Consider the following 19,850-nt stretch of genomic DNA (forward strand, 5'->3'; position numbering starts at 1 on the left):
ATATACTTTAAAACTGGTCTTGCTCTATTTTTCTAAGGGCATTGACATTAAATTTGCAAAATACAATGCTCTGAAGAGAAGTATTTCCAAATATTAAGGATTATTTCAATTTATTATGTAAAAAAGGTGATTTTTTTAAGAAATGAAATTTCTAATTAAGTAGTCATTTTGGGAGTTTTACGTAAGATGATATTATTTTTATTTTATTTTTTTTAAGAGATCTTATTTATTTGTCAGAGAGAGAGAATGTGAAAGCATTAGAAAGGAGAGTGGCAGACAGAGGGGAAAAGCAGGCTCTCTGCAGAGCAAGGAGCAGGAGGAGGGACTGGATCCCAAGACCTGGGATCATGACCTGAGCTGAAGGCAGAGGCTTAACACTGAGTCACCCAGGCATTCTAAGATGCTACCATTTTTTTTTTTTTTAAGATTTTATTTATTTATTTGACAGAGATCACAAGCAGGCAGAGAGGCAAGCAGAGAGAGAGAGAGAGAGAGAGAGGGAAGCAGGCTCCCCGCTGAGCAGAGAGCCCATTGCAACCCTGAGATCATGACCTGAAAGGAAGGCAGATGCTTAACCCACGGAGCCACCCAGGCGCCCCAGATGCTGCCATTTTTAAAAAACCTCTTTTTCTAGTAAAATAAAAACAAACCTATGTTTAACATTCATAAATGTACCTAGGGTTGGATTTATTCTGAAGATTGCTGGGGTTGTAAAAGCTTGAGATTGTTCTAACAAAAGACACATTAGGAGAAGATTTTAAAAAATTTTTCTTTGCTCTCTCTTAATCTCCCACCTCCACATTCCACTGACTTTATTGAAAAGTTGTTATATTTCAACATTTTTACTAGCAATGGTTTTTGGCAGTGTCTGCTTAGGTCAATTAACTGCTTCCTTAGGTTTGTAAACTGTGCGTCTGTATTTATAAACACGAGGGGCTGTTTATATCCTCTGCAGAGCATGTGGGCAAAGTGACAGAGGAATAAAAACGGAACTCTTCCCCCTCCCCCACCATTTCAAAAAAGAGATATAATCCCAAGGAACACTCAGCGCGCGGGAGGGGTAATTGATGGATATAAAACGAAACTAAATTCTGTATGGCCACTGAAGTGCAGAAACGGAGAACTTCAGAGATACTGATGCGGTATCCCACCCAGAACTGTTTTTGAAGACGTCCCCCAGGCCCTGGTCTACCTTCCCCCAGCAGCACTGCACCGCAAGTCGCCTGAGCACTCCCGACGCCCACGAGCGAACGGGGCCGGTGAGGACGTGGGGGCGGGCCCCCGGAGGAGGTAACCAGAAACCACACCTCCCAGAGTGCAGTGCGCAGGCTCCGGCGCGCGCTCCGCTCGCAGCCCCAGAGGCCGCCGCTCTGGAGGCTGAGCCGTGAGGACGCCGGTCGCCGGCCGGGGCTCTACGGGGCCGCGCAGCAGAGCGCGCGTCCATCTGGTGCTCGCGCGGGGCTAGTGCGGCGCCGCTGGGTGCTGCGGGAAGGCGCTGGGCTGCGGGAACCTGGCAGGGCAGCCGCAGCCTTGGCGAGGCCGGCAGGAACCGAGCGGAGGGACGAGCCGGGGACCGAGGTAACTGCGCTCATTCTCCGTCGCTCCTCTCTTCCCTTTGTGCGATGCTGTCCGTTCACGCCGAGCCCTCCCTTACCCCAGTCCGAAACCCTAACGGCACCCGGGCTTGCGCCCCCGGCTCGCGGAAACTCCAGCCCTACGAGCAGTAACTAAAACTCCACAGCTGAGAGGGTTTGGGGCCCATTAAACCGCTGTACGTTTTCCGTCGCTCCGGTTGCGGGGGGTGGGGAACGGGGGACGGGGTTGCATTTCCCGGAGGAAATCCCCCGCCTCTGGCTCTGTCAGCCGCATCGGTGGCCCCTTTGGCTCTCTGCTCTCGGTCCTTCGAAGAGGAGAAGGACAGGCAGATGTTTGGTGGGGTGGAAGGAATCAGCAGGAGCCGGGCGGCCGCGGCCGTCCTGTGGGCGCGCGGCAGGTGGGCTGTCTCCTGGACCTGCGGCACGGGGACTCGCCTCCCGCCGGGGGCGGGCCTGCCCAGGGGGCTTGTCGCGGGTCGGGGACTGGCCGGCCGGAGGGGCTCGCTGCCTGTCGGGGACTTGCCTCTCCGTGGGGCTCGCTGCTGGTCGGAATTGCTGTTGTCGGGGGTTTGCTGCCCGAGCCAGGTGTCCCTTCCGTGGTGGTGGAGACCTTGTCCAAGAGTGCCTCCTGGTGTGACACCAGCAACTGCAGCCCCTTTCAGAAGGCGCAGCTGCTCCACGGAGTTTGTTCTACTGCCCCAGAACCCGCTGTTTCTTCCTTCCACTCAGTTATGGGCTGAGTTAATTTGCTGGTTTCTTCAGGCAGGGCTATTAGTCTACAGAGTTGGCAGTTTTCTAGCCCCGGGCTTGTCCTTTACTGGATTTGCACCGTCGTAGCGTTTGCACACCTGGGTGTGAAAAGCGTTTTACGTATATTCCCGCTGGGCAGGGTTGAATCAGATGACTTTGATGAAGTTGAACCACTCTCAGTATTCCTTTTAATCTGCTGTAATAGCATAACTATTTTTGGCCCTTTATGCTAATGTTACCACTGTGGGTGGTTACCACGTTTGGAAGACACTTTGGGGAAAGCTTCTTGAAAAACCTGGGTTGACACAAGTATGCTATCTACTAGTTGCACTTTTTCGTTTCTATTTGCATTGTTCTTCTTTATTGTAAGTCGATAATTGTTTCATTTCTTGCTGTTCTTCATGCTCACTCTATGAGGATACCCTTTCTGCATCTCCCTCGAATCCTGACCCCGGCAGAGGATCGACTTGGGGGAACTGAGAATCTCTGCTTGGCGGTGGCTTTTTTCATTGGCTCCTGCTTTTCCTCCTCCTTCCTACAGGCACTTCCTTTAGTTTGTCAGTCAACCCGTGACCCGCTTAGACTTTTAGTCCCTTGCTATATTGCCATTGCCTTTTAAAATATCAAATAACAACATAAATATAAAAAGGAGTCTTAAGATAACTATACTCACATGTGCACTTAGTTTCATATTAACATTTAAAACTAATTCTTTTAGCATTTGATAAGATTACTGTTAATGGTTTTTTAAATGATTATATATGCTGTAATAATTGCACGTTCTGTATTCTGGCAGGAAACTTAATTCACAGGGTAATTTTTAGAAAACAATTATTTCCTCATTTGTTAAGAAAATGAGGTGAATTTTGACACATCCACCCCAGCCCTTTTGCAAAATAGAGTTTATATTTAGGGCAGTTTTAGGTTCACAGCAAAATTGAGTGGAAGGTACAGATTTACTCTGCCTCCATATGCCCCCTGCCTGGCTCCACATAGGCACAGCCTCCCCCACCATCAAAATGCCCACATAAAAATGGCACATTTGTTACAATCAATGAATCTACATTGACAGATCATTATCACCTAAAGTTTATAGTTTACAGTAGGGTACTGTATATCCTATGCATTTAGACAAATGACACTTTAAAAAAAAATCAAGATTTTAGGAGTTGTAGAGAATGGAAATGAGTATTGTTATTTAAAAAATGTCTTACAAGGAATATTTTGAACATCCTAAAAATTAATTTCTAATAGTTTTTGTGTTTTAAGAAATGGATGTTTAAACTTTCAGTTTCTTAGATTTACATTTTCAGGAGTTATTTATTTTTGTATATTAAGAATTGAAGAGATGAGTAAGAAGGAATGCTTCATAAAATAACAAAATGTCCTTATTTTTCAGTCCTAAAACTCATTAGCTTGACCCTTTATTTTTCTGAAAACCATGTTTTATGTTAACCAATGAAGTGAAAGGAAATCAAACATTTTAAATACACTAATTTTTCTTTATTGATGCCAAGATATATCTACGATAGAATGACCCGTTAGGCTTTCTTTTTTTTTTTTTTTTTCTTTTTAATCTGTTTTCTCTCTCTTGAGTGTTTTTTGTGGAAGCATCAGGATATAGTAATGTACTAAGTAAGCTCAGTTCTGGAACTAGACAACTCAGTTAGAATCCCAAGTCTCCATTTGTTGGCTGTATGACCAGGTCAAGTTATTTTCTGAACCTCCATTTTGTTAGCTATAAAAGGGAAATAAAGGTATTAATTGTTATAATAATGTGAAATCATCCTATAAACTGTAATACACTGTAATATTTATTGATATCACTAGTTACATGTTGTGTTTTAAAATGCTGCCAGTATATTTTCAGGTGAATACTGCTTAAGTAAATACTATCAAACTTTTTTTTTTTTTAAGGGCTGTTTTTACATGAGACTTCATTGTCTGGTTATGAATGATTTAGTTGGTTCTTATGAATCAGAGGTAAAATTATGAAAGAGAGTCAAAGGTGCCTTGAGAAAATTTCTGCTTCATCTGTCTGGTTCTTAACCTAGATCTTAACACGCCTATGGGCGTGTCCATAGTCTTAAAAGAATCTGAACTCTGTATAACTGTACATTGTGGGGAGAAGACCCATAGCTTTCTTTTCTTTTCTTTTTTTTTTTTTTTTTAAGATTTTATTTATTTGACAGACAGAGATCACAAGTAGGCAAAGAGGCAGGCAGAGAGAGAGGGAGGGAAGCAGGCTGCCTGCTGAGCAGAGAGCCCGATGTGGGACTCGATCCCAGGACCCTGGGATCATGACCTGAGCCGAAAGCAGAGGCTTAACCCACTGAGCCACCCAGGCGACCGACCCATAGCTTTCAACAGCTGTTCAGAAGGGGTTCGTGGACAACCCCAGCAAAGGTTCTAAGAACTATTAACATAAGTTATCTAGGCAGGCTTCTTTACTAAACATTTTGCAGATTATTATTATTATTATTATCTTTAAAGTAGGTTCCACGCCCAGCGTGAAGTTCAACTTAAAAAAAACCCTCAAACTTACAATCCTGAGAGCAAGACCTGAACTGAGATCAAAAGTTGGATATTTAGCAGACTGAGCCATCCAGGCATCCTTTTCATATTATTTTTAATATTAGGGGTTTTTTTTGAACCACCATGAGTGCCTGTTTTCTTCCAGAACTAGAGGCTGATATTAATGTTATCCTATGTTCATATGAACAATAGTGCTACTGCTTATATATGGAGATGACGCCACTGATTATTGACACCATTATTTTTAGGCAGATAGTGTCCATTCCTCCCCACCTGTCTTGATGGGCAATAGAATACTTGGCAAGGAATGATACCCTAATACAATCCAGCATGTTAGAATATTATTTTGAAATGCTAAAAGATAATTTGGTTTCCTTAACCTAAAATTTGAACATTTTTTCTTTTCTCAACAGAACACCAAATGCTAAAGAAAATTAAATATTTTGTCTTACAAGCTAGATAATGATATTTATGTAACGTATTTGTTGTTTTATGATATTTCTTCCTACATAGCACAGAGTGTAATGTTTTATTCTTGATTAATGGTTATTTTGACTTTCAGAATTTCTGGTTCAGAAATAAAATTGACAATCTGCTTATGAAGATTAGATTATAATTGTAATTTTAGGACATTGAAGATTAATCTTACCTGCATTTGGTGAATTTTAGAGTTAGGTTAGAGTTCTAAGTTTGGGTTCATTCTTGTAAGAGTTTGGAAGTGAGCTACATCAAACTACCCTATGTTTCTTATTAGTATTAGGTTGAGCTTTGGGGCTTTACAGTACGAAGCCAGCTTCTCTTCTGGATCAGTTACCAGTAGCATTCATAGGGCTGGAAGAGTATAAGGTGAATGAGGTAATGCAGCACAAACTTAAGAATAAACCAACGCAGCGGTGCATGGGTGGCTCAGTTGGTTAAGGAACTGCCTTCGGCTAAGGTCATGATCCTGGAGTACTGGGATGGAGTCCCGCATCAGGCTCCCTGCTCAGCAGAGAATCTGCTTCTCCCTCTGACCCTCTCCTCTCTGATGCTTGCTCTCTCACTCTCTCTCTCAAATAAATAAATAATCTTAAAAAAAAGAATAAATCTATGCAGTGGAGTAATGTCTTTTGGTCTTTTTTCTCGAGGTATTTTTTATTTCCCCCTTTAATATTGGTCAGTATTTTTTTTTTTGTCTTTTTCTTTTTAAAGATTTATTTTTTTTATTTGAGAGAGAGAGCATGCATGAGAAGGGTGAGGTCAGAGGGAGAAGCAGACCCCCCCGCTGAGCAGGGAGCCCGATGTGAGACTCAATCCCAGGACTCCAGGATCATGACCTGAGCCAAAGGCAGTTGCTTACCAATTGAGCCACCCAGGCACCCCTGGTCAATATTTTCATTTGAACTGCAAAGCTTTTCAAAGCTCAAGTTCCAAAACAATACTTACTTGCTTTTTATAAAATTAGTCTGAGCCCTATATAAATCTCACAGATCAATTAGAGGTGAATGCCAGCCAGCATTGAGTAATACTTTATGTGTACAAGATAAATCACTATGCTGCGTCTTTAGTTACTTTAATGCTGAGGATTGCTTAATACTTTAATAATGAAAGTTTGAGTTAAATTAATTGGACATGATTTATTTATTTATTTATTTTTAAAAATATTTTATTTATTTATTTGACAGGTAGAGATCACAAGTAGGGCAGAGAAGCAGGTAGAGAGAGAGGAGGAGGCAGGCTCTCTGCTGAGCAGAGAGCCCCATGCGGGGCTCAATCCTAGGACCCTGGGATCATGACCTGAGCTGAAGTTAGAGGCTTTAACCCACTGAGCCACCCAGGCGCCCCAATTAGACATGATTTAAAAAGAGGAATCATTTCAGGAAAAATTTTACTTATGGGAAAACTATCATTTTCAGAAGGTCTATGATTTTATGTATATTTTATTACCCTTGAACTTTAAAAAATTAAAAAACATTTCCTGTATAGGGAGATAATTATTAATACCCCTATTTTAGTTCTTAAAAGTCATTTGTATATACCATACAGAGATATAGTTAATGTCATCTTTAGCCTTGTGGCAAGAATTTTGGCTTTGTAGTCAGGCAAGCCTATGTTGAGTCCTGGGCATTGCCACTTAATCACTGGTGACCTTGGGTATGTTTCTTAGCTTCTCTGAACCTCATTATCTATAGCTGTAAATATAGGAACAGTACCTGTTCAGGTTGTCTGAGGACTGAAAGAAACAAATGTTAAGTATCTAACTCAAATAATAGCAGTTACTTTTATGGTTTATGTGCCAATTTATTAACTCATTTAATTCTTATAACAATCCTATAAAGTTGGTACTATTGTTTTCACATTCTTCAGGTGAAGAAAAATGAAAGGTTATATAACTTTACCAAGGTCATAGAGCTAGTAAGTTGATAGTATGCACTCAAAGCTGACTATAGTCATTAAAAAAAAAAAGTCAAAACAATAGGAAGATAGGGTACTATAGCCAGTCCTCATCTTTTGCTTTAGTGAAAAATTCAGGTTTTAGTGAAAAACCTGAATGTAGATAATTATAATGCATATTTTATTTGTTTGCTGGAAAAAATGGAGTACTGTGTTCCTAACCAAGGACTCAGGATCATATAATTTAAAAAAGTGAACTTGTAATAATGTAATATTATGTAATATGTTATATGTAATATAATGTCATATATTAATGTAAAGTTATTACAAAATTAATAAAATTCATTGATTGGATGTTTATTGTATATAGATATAGGGTTAAATACTTTATACATTATTACTTCATTTAAGCTCTAAAAAAAAAAGTTTTGCTAATTAAGTGGTCTCTACCCTTGACATGGGACTCAAACTCACAACCCCAAGATCAAGAGTTGCATTTTTCTTTCAACTGAGGTAGCCAGGCACCCCACCCCAATATTAGTTCATTTAAACTTCACAACAACCTTATAAGAAAGCTGAGGCTCAAAGTGATTTTAAGCGACTTGTCCAAGGCTAATAGCTAATAGAGAATCCTATAGCTGTCTAATCCTAAAGTCTTCTGTTAATCACTAGTTTATGTGCCCTGTTAGATATGGCTAACAAATTTCTCTAAAAATCAAGGCAAACAGGGTGCCTGGGTGGCTCAGTCAGATAAGTGTCAAATTCTTGATTTCACCTCAGGTCATGATCTTAGGGTTGTGGGATGGAGCCTGCTTGGGGTGCTGTGCTCAGTGGGGAATCTGCTTGAGATTCTCTCTCTCTCTGCCTTTTGCCCTTCCCCACTGCATGCATGCATGCTCTGTCTCTCTCTCAAATAAATAAATAAATAAATCTTTAGAGGGGCCTAGGTGGCTCAGTTGGTTAAGCATCTGCCTTCGGCTCAGGTCATGATCCCAGAGTCCTGGGATCAAGCCCCACACCTGCTTCTCCCTCTCCCTTTGCCCCTCCACCTGCTCATTCTCTATCTCTGTCTCAAATAAATAAGTAAAATCTTAATAAATCTTAAAAAAAAAATATATATATATATATAAAATAAGATAACAGCTTAGGAATTTTATTTTTTTAAAGATTATTTATTTATTTGACGAGAGAGAGATAGCAAGAGAGGGAATACAAGCAGGGGGAGTCAGAGAGGGAGAAGCAGGCCCCCACTGAGCAGGAGCCCAATGCAGGTCTTGATCTCAGGACCCTGGGATCATGACCTGAGCCGAAGGCAGACGCTTAGCGACTGAGCCACCTAGGCGCCCCAGGAATTTTAAACAGGAAAAAAAAAAAACCTCTTATATTTTGGAAGTAAACAGTGATTACCTAAAACTAGGGTTTTATAGGCCAAACTCAGCTTGCTTTCACTTCTGTAAATAAAGTTTTATTGGAACACAGTCACACTTGTTTCTTTACATATTGTCTCTGGCTGGTTTCATACTACTATGGCATAGTTGAGTGGTCATGAAAGAGACTATATGGCCCACAAAGCCTAGAAAGTTTACTGTTTGGCCCTTCACAGAAAAGAATTACTGATCCATGACTTATCAATCCTGTTCTTTTATAAATGAAGAAACAGATTTGGAGAGATGAGGTAACTTTGCAAAAATGTAGCTAGTTAAAATCCAATTATCCTGATACCTAAGTCACTGTTTTATCTGGTATACCATACTACCTCTTTATTTTTTTATTTTTATTTTATTTTTAAGATTTATTCTAGAGAGAGAAAGAGTGCACAAGTGGGAGGGGCAGAGGAAGAGGGAGAGAGAATCTCAAGCGGACTCTGCTGAGTGTGTAGCCTGTCGCTGAGCTCTGTCTCATAACCCTGAGATCACGACTTCAGCCAAAATCAAGAGTGGGACATTTAACTGACTGTGCCACCCAGGCACACCCCTATTTTTGTTTTTTAAAGTTTTAATTTATTCATTGACGTCCTCTACACTGAACATGGGGCTTGAACTCATAACCTCAAGTCACATGCTCTTCCAGACTGAGCCAGCCAAGTGCCCCATACTACCTCTTTAGGTTCTATAAAATCAGTAACTATATCTTATGGTCATTATATAAGGGACATTAAAGCATTACAAAATGTTTATGACCTAAAAGAATATTTAACCTAGCTAAAACAGGCACTGTAGCTGTAATAACAGTAAATATTTAGTCATTTCCCTTTCATTCTTAGAATTTGAAGAACTTTTGGGAATATACTGTATATGCCCCATTCCATAAATTTCTGTGACCCACTTTAAATTTAGGTTTTCTTATTTTCCTCTACAGATTTTTCTATAATAAATAGAGACTTTTGGAATCATTTCATTAATTGATTCCAAAACAGCAGTTGCTGTTGGAACTATCCTGTGGTTGGAAACCTGCCACATATGCATCTTTATAAAATAGAGATCATAAGATCTTGTATCCAGTTTTCTTTCTCCTTACTTTTACATTATTCATGGAATTTTTTAACATTATTCATGGATTTTTTTTTTTTTTAAGCATTGAGGTGCTATGATCTGATTTGAATTTGGGAATGATAACTGGCAGCAGTAGGAAGGATACCCTGGTGAGAGAACAGGCTGTTGGGAGGCTATACTCATAGCTGTGAGATGATGGGGCCTGGGACTAAAGTGATATTGCTGGAGAAGCAGGGCCAACAATATGAGAGGAATTGAGGAAGTAGAATGTATGAAATTTTGTTATAGTTGGGTAGAGTGGTATGGGAATTTTGAGTACATGGGAGCTTTCACATTCAGTGGGGAGTCTTGATCTTCCAGGCTAGTTTGGGTTCTCCCATAATATCCAGCATTACTCTTTACTATTGCCTTTACTACATTATTATTATTATCTGTTTTGTCCCAACTGGATAATTCAGGCTCATTAATGGTAGGAATTATGTCATGTCTTAATCATCTTTTTTTAGGGGATACTTATCTTAGATAACCTTTTTTAAAGATTAGATTACTTTTGTGTATACATTTTCTTTTAAAGGAAAATAGTAGAAATAGAGAGGTTAAGGTGTTCCGAAATTTCTTCACATTTAGAATCTGATTCTTTCGAAGCAGTTTTTATCTCAGAGTCATTTGTGTTCGTTTTTTGCTTTGTTTTGTTTTGTATTTTTTTCATACAACATAATCTCCTACTGCCCCTAGTAGATAGATGATGCAGCCTTTAAATGTGTTCTGTCATCATTCTTCCAGTTTTGTCACCAGTCTTCCAATTTTGATGCAGGTATTTACTTACTTGATATTTTGTGATACACATTCTTTTTGCCTGTATCCTCATAGCAAAATATAACACCCTCATCTATTGTGGATATCTAACTTTCTGAGTCTTCTGAACTAGTGCTTCTCTTTGTGGTGAAAGACCAGTTTGTGAACTGAAATTTTTATAAAAGACAACAAAAACTAATTACTAGAAAAATTAAAAGAAATGGATGCACAAAATATAAACTTCAATTTTTCAAAATATAAACTTCAATTTTTCAGATTCAAAGGGCATCAATTTATTCTGTCAAATATAAATTTCCTGTAAGAGTTTCTCAACACTCCATTTTTGTACTTACCTCATTGCAGACCTGTTAAAAAAAAAAAATTGTGGCCCAGACTCACTTTGAATAGCACTGCTATAAAGCACTTGTTGAAGTGCCTGGGTGGCTCAGTGGGTTAAAGCCTCTGCTTTCGGCTCAGGTCATGATCCCAGCGTCCTGGGATCAGCCCTGCCTTGGGCTCTCTGCTCAGCAGGGAGCGTGCTTTCTCCTCTCTCTCTGCCTGCCTCTCTGCCTACTTGAGATCTCTATCTGTGAAATGAATAAATAAAATCTTTGAAAAAAAAAAAAAAAGCACTTGTTTGTTGCTGTTCATATTCCTCTTGAATTAACATAACCTGGGGTATATAAGATGTGTTGACTGACTGATTAAATGAATGTATTGTAAGACAAGTGGTATTTCCCCTTAACACTGACAATATTTCTATTTTTTATTGCAATTTCTTGAAATGTGATTATAAAACCATATGATTTACATATACAGTATGTATATGTATGTGTGTGTTGGTTTATGTACTTACCTTCTGAAAATGAAAGGAAGTTTCCACACTCCTAGGAGAAGACTAATTTTTGTGTAGTCATGTTAACAGCAGTTTTAAAACTGATTTGAGTGACTTACTGAGTAAATGACAGTTCTTTAGAATTGTTTTTAAGTCCGTGTAGTCAATCAACAACAACCTGCTTTAATGAACAGGATTTTGCAAGCCAGCCAGTCAATGGTAGCCCTTCCAGTAACCATGTTTTGAAGCTGCTGAAAATCCAGTTTCCGCCTAAACCCAATATAAAATTAGCAGTCTGCTCTACTAAGAGGGACTGTGCCTGACAAGCCTAGCTTTCTCTAAGTAAGTAATTATTATCTAGCTTTGTGTTTTTTGTTTCATTTCAGATATTGAATGGGAATTACCTTTTCACACATAGAAACAATTTATTGGTCAATTTATTTTTTGGTAGGTATATAATTTTGATTCAAATAATTACCATTTATTATCTTTAGGTACACTCCTGTGACTCCTGTGACATTCTTAAACAAAACTAATAAGTAATAGAGTCCCTACCTAAGAGAGAGTTCATACATGTTGTTCACATACTTAGGTAAAATTCAAGTCTTCTTAAAAATTTTTTTATTTCTTAGGGGTGCCTAAGTGGTACAGTTGTTTAAGTGTCCCAACTCTTGGTTTTGGCTTAGGTTGTGACCTCAGGGTTGTGGGACCAAGGCCTACATGGGGCTCCATGCTTTGTGTGGAGCCTGCTAAAGATTCTTTCTTCCTCTGCCCCTCCACTCTTCTAAAAGTAATATATCTTTAAAAATAAAATAAATTTTTTTTACTACTTAATACTAGACTTCCCAGTGATTATGACTATAAATTATGTAATCCAGTTCAAACAAATGATTATGGTAGTGAAATGTTAATAGTTGGCCTTATTAATAAAGCAGATTCCAAAATAGAAATAGCTTACAAAGTATTCAATGCAGTGAAAATGTTTATAGTCTCTGGAAATGACACTAGTATTTAACAAGCAAACTTTGTTAACAGTTGTATCTAATATATGGTAATGCTAAGAAAAACAAGTTTTAAATCACAGCACTAAATTGTTAGAAGTCATATATACCTTGACTAAGTAGGAACTACTGTAACTGTAATCCAGTTTGTCAAACAGCACCTTCTCCTTTGGTTATTGGCACAGTGTATTTTCTTTTGGACTGCTTGATTCAGAATTTAAAATCTCTATTCTTTGCTTTTGTAAATAGAAATGAAATAATGAGTATAACCTATCAGATACTGTATAGAATGTAATATTTTGTATCATCTTAAAATCTTCACCTAACTGAATCATAGAAAGTACAAACTACAGTTATTTTAAAGAAGAATGAATCTAGACTTTCTAGAGCAGGAGGTTGGGAAGATGACAGAGTAGGAGAATTCTGAACACCCCTCTCATGGACACATCAGGGTGCAACTACATAAAGTGCAACTCCCTTTGAAAATGTCCTGAGGACTAACAGAACAGCTCTTCCACAGCTTAAGACATAAAGAAAAGATCACATTGAGAAGGGTAGGAAGGGCAGGGATGTGGCTGGGAACCAAACCTCTGCACAGTGGAAGGGATATCAGAAGGAGGTCCTCCTTGAGGAATGAAGAGATCAAGCCCCACACTGGGTACCCCACACCCCGGAGATCTGTACTGAGAAACTGAGCCTCCATAACATCTGGCTTTGAAAATCAGCCTGGTGGTGGCTATTTAGGAGGGTACATATTGCATGGAGCACTGGGTGTGGTGCATAAACAATGACTCTTGGAACATTGAAAAAATAAAATAAAAAAAAAATCAGCAGGACTTATCTGTAGGAGAGCTGGAGGGCTTTAGGGACCAGAGACTCTCCTTTTAAAGGGCCAGCACCTATATTACTTTCTCTGAGACCCAGCACAGAGACAGCAGTTTGAAAAATGCCTAGCATATATGTGAAGGAGATTTATTGACTGATTTTAGTGAATGTGCTGGAGAGGTTGAGATCTGTAAGAACTTTCTCTGAGAGTGAAAGTGCTGGCAGGTTTCATTTTTCTTTCCCCCCCCCCCCCCCCCCCCCGGCCCCTAGCCTAACTGGCCCAAAGCTGGTGGGAGTCAGTTCTGATACTATCCACTTACCCTGCTAGTACTGCTCCTCTGCCCAACATTCTCTTGTGGATCTACCTCCCCCACCTCCAATCTGCAGGTGTGCCTCTAAAGCAGCTTACACCCTGCCATACCTAGTAGGCAGCCTTAGTGTCTTCCCCCTTCCCCCAAAGCAATTACTGCCCACTCATACCCAGCAGGCAGCTCTTCCCAAGTGATTCCTGCCCACCAGCACTCCCACAACAGTTGCAGCTAAGCCTCTAGTCATCTGTACCAGGGGCTAACCCCACCCACCAGCATGCCCATAGTAGCTGCAGCCAGGCCACTCAGCCAGCTATACTAGGGGTCAGCCTTGCTCATCAGTGTGTCCATGGTAGTTGAGGCTGGTCAATGTACTCATCCGGGTGGGGGCCAGCCCACCCACCAGTGTACTTGCAGCAGTCATGGCCCAGTAACAATAGGAGGGCACATGCAGCCCATACAGGTGACACCCCTGGAGTGCCTGGTTCTGGTGACCAGGGGTGGGATTGTTCTACTAGGCCACATAAGAAGCCCTCCACACAAGTCCACTACTTTCAAGACAAGAAGACATATCTGACCCACTTGACACAGACAACATGAGGGGAGAGAGGAATATGTTAAAAAAAAAAAGAGAGAGAGAGAAACCTCCGAAAAAGACCTAAGTGAAACAGGTGAGCAATCTGCCTGATACAGAATTCAAAATAATGGTCATAAACATGCTTGCCAGATTTGAGAGAAGAGTAAATGAACTGAGTGAGGATTTCAACAGAGAGTATAAGAAAGAACCAATCAAAGCTGAAGGGTGTAATAACTGAAATAAAGAAGATGCTAAAGGAAATCAATAGCAGATTAGAAGATGCAGAAGAATGGGTCAGTGATGTGGAAGGTAGGGGAGTGGAAATCATCCAAGTTGAACAGCAAATAAATGATTGAATGAATGAACGAACGAATGTTAAGGGACCTCTGGACAATATAATGCATACTGACGTTTGCATTATAGGGGCTCCAGAAAGCAAAGAGAGAGAGAAAGTGGCAGAGTACTTATTTGTAGGAATGATTGCTGAAAACTTCTCCAACCTGAGGAAGGAAATAGGCATTCAGGTCCAGGAAGGACAAAGGACCCTAAACTTGATGAACCCAAAGAGGTCCACACCAAGACATATACTAATTAAAACATTGAAAGTTAAAAATAAAGAGAGTCTTAAAAGCAAGAGAAAAGCAACTAGTTACATGCAAGGGAAACCTGAGGCCATCCGTTGATTTTTTTTTTTTTTAATATTTTATTTATTCATTTGTCAGAGAGAGAGAGCACGAGCACAGGCAGACAGAGTGGCAGGCAGGGAGAGAGAGAGAGAAGCAGGTTCCCTGCCAAGCAAGGAGCCCGATGTGGGACTCGATCCCAGGACACTGGGATCATGACCTGAGCCGAAGACAGCCGCTTAACCAACTGAGCCACCCAGGCGTCCCCATCGGTTGATGTTTTAGCAGAAACTTTTCAGGCCATAAGAGAGTAGCATGGTATATTCAAAGTGCTAAAAGAAAAAACCTATAACTAAGAATATGCTACCCAGCAAGATAATTCAGAACTGAAAGAGTTAAAGAGTTTCCCAAACAAAATTTGGAATTCATTACCACTAAAATGGCCTTACAGGAAATTTTAAAGGGAATTTTTAAGTGGAAAAAAGGCCAAAACTAGAAATAAGAAAATCATGAAAAGAAAAAAATTCTACCATAAAGTCAAAATATAGTAAATATAGTAGTAGTTCAGTCACTTATAATGCTAGTATGAAGCTTATAAGATAAAAGTATTAAAATTAGTTATATCTACAGTAATTAGTAAAGAGATACACAAATTTAAGACATGTGAAATATGACACTATAAGTATAAAACATGGAAGGGGGAGAATAAAAGTATAGTGGTTTTAGAGTGACTGTCTTAAGTGACTTAAGCAACTGTCAACTTAAAATAGACCACTATATGCACAGGATGTTAAATATGAACTTCAAGGTAACCACGAATCAAAATCCTATAATGGATACACTAAAGATAAAGGAATCCAGTCATACAATTGAAGAATGTCATCAAATCACAAAGGAAGAAAGCAAGAGAAGAATGAAACAGTGAAGAATTATAAAAACAACCAGAAAAAACAAAATGTACATAATAAGTACAACAATAAGTACATATCTATCAGTAGTCATTTTTTTTTCTTAAGATTTTATTTACTTATGAGAGTGCTCATGTGCAAATTGGGGAAGGAGCAGAGGGAGGGAGAGGGACAGGCAGACACCATGCTGAGCACAGAGCCCAACATAGGGCTTGATCTCATGACCCCGAGATCATGACCTGAACTGAAACCAAGAGTTGGCTGCTCAACCTACTGAGCCACCCAGGCGCCCCTATCCGTAGTTGTTTTAAATGCAAATGAACTAAATGCTCCATAAATACATAGGGTGACTGAATAATGAGTCAAGACTAATCTATATGCTACAAGAGACTCACTTCAGACGTGAAGATGCATACAGACTGAAAGTGAAGGGATGCAAAAAGATACTCCACATAGGGGCACCTCTCAATTTCTCTCAAATCTTTTTTTTTCCTTAAGATTTATTTATTTATTTTAGAGAGAGAGTGTGTAAACAGGGGGAGGGGGAAAGGAAGAAGGCGAAAAGTAGACTCCCCACAAGTGCAGAGCCCCATGTAGGGCTCAGTCTCACAACCATGAGACCATGATTTGAGCTGAAACAAAGATTTGAATGCCTAACTGGCTGGGCCATCAAGGCACTCCTCAAATAAATTAATCTTAAAATATATATATACACATATATATGTGTGTGTGTATGTATATACACATATATATATTCTATGAAAATGGATGTAGGAAAGCTGGAGTAGCATTTTTTTTTTTAGGAGTAGCAATTCTTATATCAAACAAAATAGACTTTAAAACAAAGACTGTAACGAGACAGAGAAGGATATTACATAATGATAAAATCAATCCAACAAGAAGATATAATTATGAATATCTATGCATCCAATATAGGATCACTTAAATATGTAAGGCAAATATTAACATACATAAAAGGAGAAGTTGACAGTATACAATAAGAGTAGGGGATTTTAAAACCCTACTCACATCAGGAGACAGATCATTTACATAAGGAAACAGTGGTTTTGAACAACACATTAGACCGGATGGTCTTAACATATATACACACAACATTCCATCCAAAAAGGGCAGAGCACATTCTTTAAAAGTGCACATGGAACATTTTCCAGGATAGATCATGTTAGGTTACAAAACAATTATCAATATACTTAAAAAGGTTGCAATCATCAAGTATCTTTTCTCACCATAACGGTATGAAACTAGAAATTAATTACAAAAAAAAACCACTTGCAAAAACATAAATATGGAACCTGCTACTAAACAACTAGTGGGTCAGTGAAGAAATAAAAAAGGGAATTAAAATATACCTGGAGACAAATGAAAATGGAAGCACAATGCAATTTCTCTGGTATGTGGCGAAGGCCTATTTCAAGAAATAAGAAAAGTCTCAGACAATGTGACCTTATACCTAAAGGAACTAGAAGAAGAACAAAGCCCGAAATTAGTAGAAGAAAAAAATAACAAAGATGAGAGCAGAAATAAGTGAAATAAAGACTTTTTTTGTTGTTATTGTTTAGAGATTTTATTTGACAGAGACAGCAAGAGGGAACAAAGGGGAAGTGGGAGAGGAAGAACTAGATTTCCTGCTGAGCAGGGAGCCTCATGCGGGGATCAATCCCAGGACTCTGGGATCCTGACCTGAGCTGAAGGCAGACACTTAATGACTGAGCTACCCAGGGGCCCCTGAAATAGAGACCTTAAAAGATGGTAGAAATGATCAATGAAACTAAGAACTGGTTCTTTGAAAACATAAAGAAAAAAGAGGACTCAAGTATTTAAAATCAGAAATGAAGAAGAGGTTACAACCAACACCACAGAAGTACAAAGGACTATAATAGACTACTATGAAAACAAATTGGACAACTTGAAGAAATGGTAATTTCTAGAAGCATAATCTTCCAAGACTGGATTAGGAAGAAATAGAAATCTGAACAGACTGGTTACTAGTAACAAAATTGACTTGGTTATCAAACTCCCAATGAACAAAAGTCCAGGACCAGGTGGTTTCCCAAACAACTGAATTCTACCAGTGTTTGAAGAAGAATTAGTATCTATTCTTATCAGATTATTCAGAAAAATAGAAGAGGAAGGAGTACTTCCAAATTTATTTTACCAAGACAGAGACTCCACAAAAAAAAAGAAATCATAGGCCAGTAACTCTGATGAACATAGATGCAAAAGTCCTCAATAAAATATTAGCAAACCAAATTCAACATTACATTAAAGGGATTGTTCACCACAATTAAGTGAGATTTTTTCCGGGGATACAAGAATGGTTCAATATTCACTATTCAATCAATGTAATATATCACATTAACAAGAGGAAAGATAAAAATCATGTGATTATATCAATAGATGCAGAAAGAGCATTTAACAAAATGCAATATTCATTCATGATAAAAACTCAACAAGGTGGGTTTAGAGGGAACATATCTTAATATGATAAAGGCCATATATGAAAAACAGGGAGAGGACCTGGATAGACGTTTGTCCAAAGAAGACAGATGGCCAACGGGCTCATAAAAAGATGCTCAATATTATTAGCTATCAGAAAAATGCAAAGTAAAACTGGAATGCAGTATCACCTCATACCTGTCAGAATGGCTATTATCAAAAAGACAAGAAATAAGGGGCTCCTGGATGAGGCAGTTGGTTAAGTGTGTGACTCTTAGTTTTGGCTAAGGTTGTGATCTTAGCGTTATGAGATTGAGCCCCACTTCGGGCTCCATACTGAGCACAGAGTCTGTTTGGGACTCTCTGTCCTTCTCTCTCTGCCCCGCTCCCAACCCCATGTACACATATGTGCTCTCTCTCTAAAATAAATCTTAAAAAAAAAAAAAAAGGTTTTGCAAGGTTATGAAGAAAAGTCTTATGCACTGTTGGTAATATAAATTGGTACAGCCACTATGAGAAACAGTATGGAGGTTCCATAAGAAATGAAAAATGGAAATACCTATGGAGCACTATGTTTATTGCAGCATTATTTACAATTACCATAATATGGAAGCAGTCCTAGTGTCTATCAACAGGAGTGAATAAAGATGTGGTATAAGTACAGTAGAATATTACTCAGCCATAAAAAAGAACAAAATGTTGTGACCTAGAAGATATTATGTTAAGTAAATGGTAAGTAAAATCAATTAGGAAAAGACATATACCATATGATTTCATTTATTTTGGGAATCGAAAAAACAAACGAACAAACAAAAAACTAAAGAGACTCTTAAATACAGAGAACAAGATAGTGGTTGCCAGAGGTAAGGTTGGGAGCAGGGAATTGGTGAAATAGGTGAAGGGAATCAATAGGTACAAATTTCCAGTTATAAAACAAATCACAAGAATGAAAAGTATAGTATAGGGAATATAGTCAATAATGTAATAACTTTATGTGATATACGGTAACTACACTTACTGTGGTGAGCATTGCATAATGTGTAGAACTGTTGAATGACTATATTGTGCACCTATAATATGTATGCCAACTATACTTTGGTTAAAAAAAAACAAAACAAAAGAAGAATGAGTCTAAGAGTACCATTGTGCCCTGTAGTAGGTACTGCAGCAGTGTCATTTGGAGTTCCTCTTTCTACTTAGTACCGTTCTGATTAATGTGTAGTGTAAAAGCCACTCTGCTGACAAAGACTTAAGCTATGAGAATAATGAGTATGAGTTAAAGCAATGTTGTATGTAATGGTATTATATATTGATAGTACATGGTAATATATGATACGAATTATAAGTACAAAGAAATTAGAAAAAGGAGAATAGAGTGTCTTAACGTAGTATCGTTATGCTTTTGCGGGAAACTTTGTTTTCTGAAATTCATTGTAAGTCGTGTTTAAATGTAAAAACACATTAGTTTCATTATGTATTCTCTGCACTGAACCAGTAAAACCTATCTGCTTCTGGTTGAAATATTTTTTTCTTCAGAAGTTATTTTGTTGATTGAGAATGACTTTGCTAGAACTTAAGAGGAACACCAAAAAAAAAAAAAAAGGTCTCACTTCCTGTCTGCTTCAGTGTCAAAATACACTATGGTATGATAGAAACAGACTTGTGTGTATCATCTTTTTTTCTTTTTTTAAATTTCTTAATATATTGGGGAAGGGGGAGTAGTCTATTTTTTCCTCCTAAGGGTCAGAACCTCAGATACATTTTTTTTAAAATATT

The 19,850-nt window shown here is 38.7% G+C and overlaps 1 protein-coding gene across 1 annotated transcript in view; it reads left to right on the top strand.

Moving 5' to 3' along the window:
- Nucleotides 1-1,371: 1,371 nt before the first annotated feature.
- KLHL8 (kelch like family member 8) overlaps nt 1,372-19,850 on the top strand; it is a 59,023-nt gene continuing 40,544 nt past the window's right edge. The window contains exon 1 of the mRNA XM_032861983.1: nt 1,372-1,578. The gene's annotated coding sequence lies outside the window, so the exon portion shown is untranslated. The remainder of the gene's footprint in view (nt 1,579-19,850) is intronic.

Source organism: Lontra canadensis, unplaced genomic scaffold (genome assembly GCF_010015895.1).
Source record: "Lontra canadensis isolate GAN:19392208 unplaced genomic scaffold, GSC_riverotter_1.0 scaffold1, whole genome shotgun sequence".
Lineage (NCBI taxonomy): Eukaryota > Metazoa > Chordata > Mammalia > Carnivora > Mustelidae > Lontra > Lontra canadensis.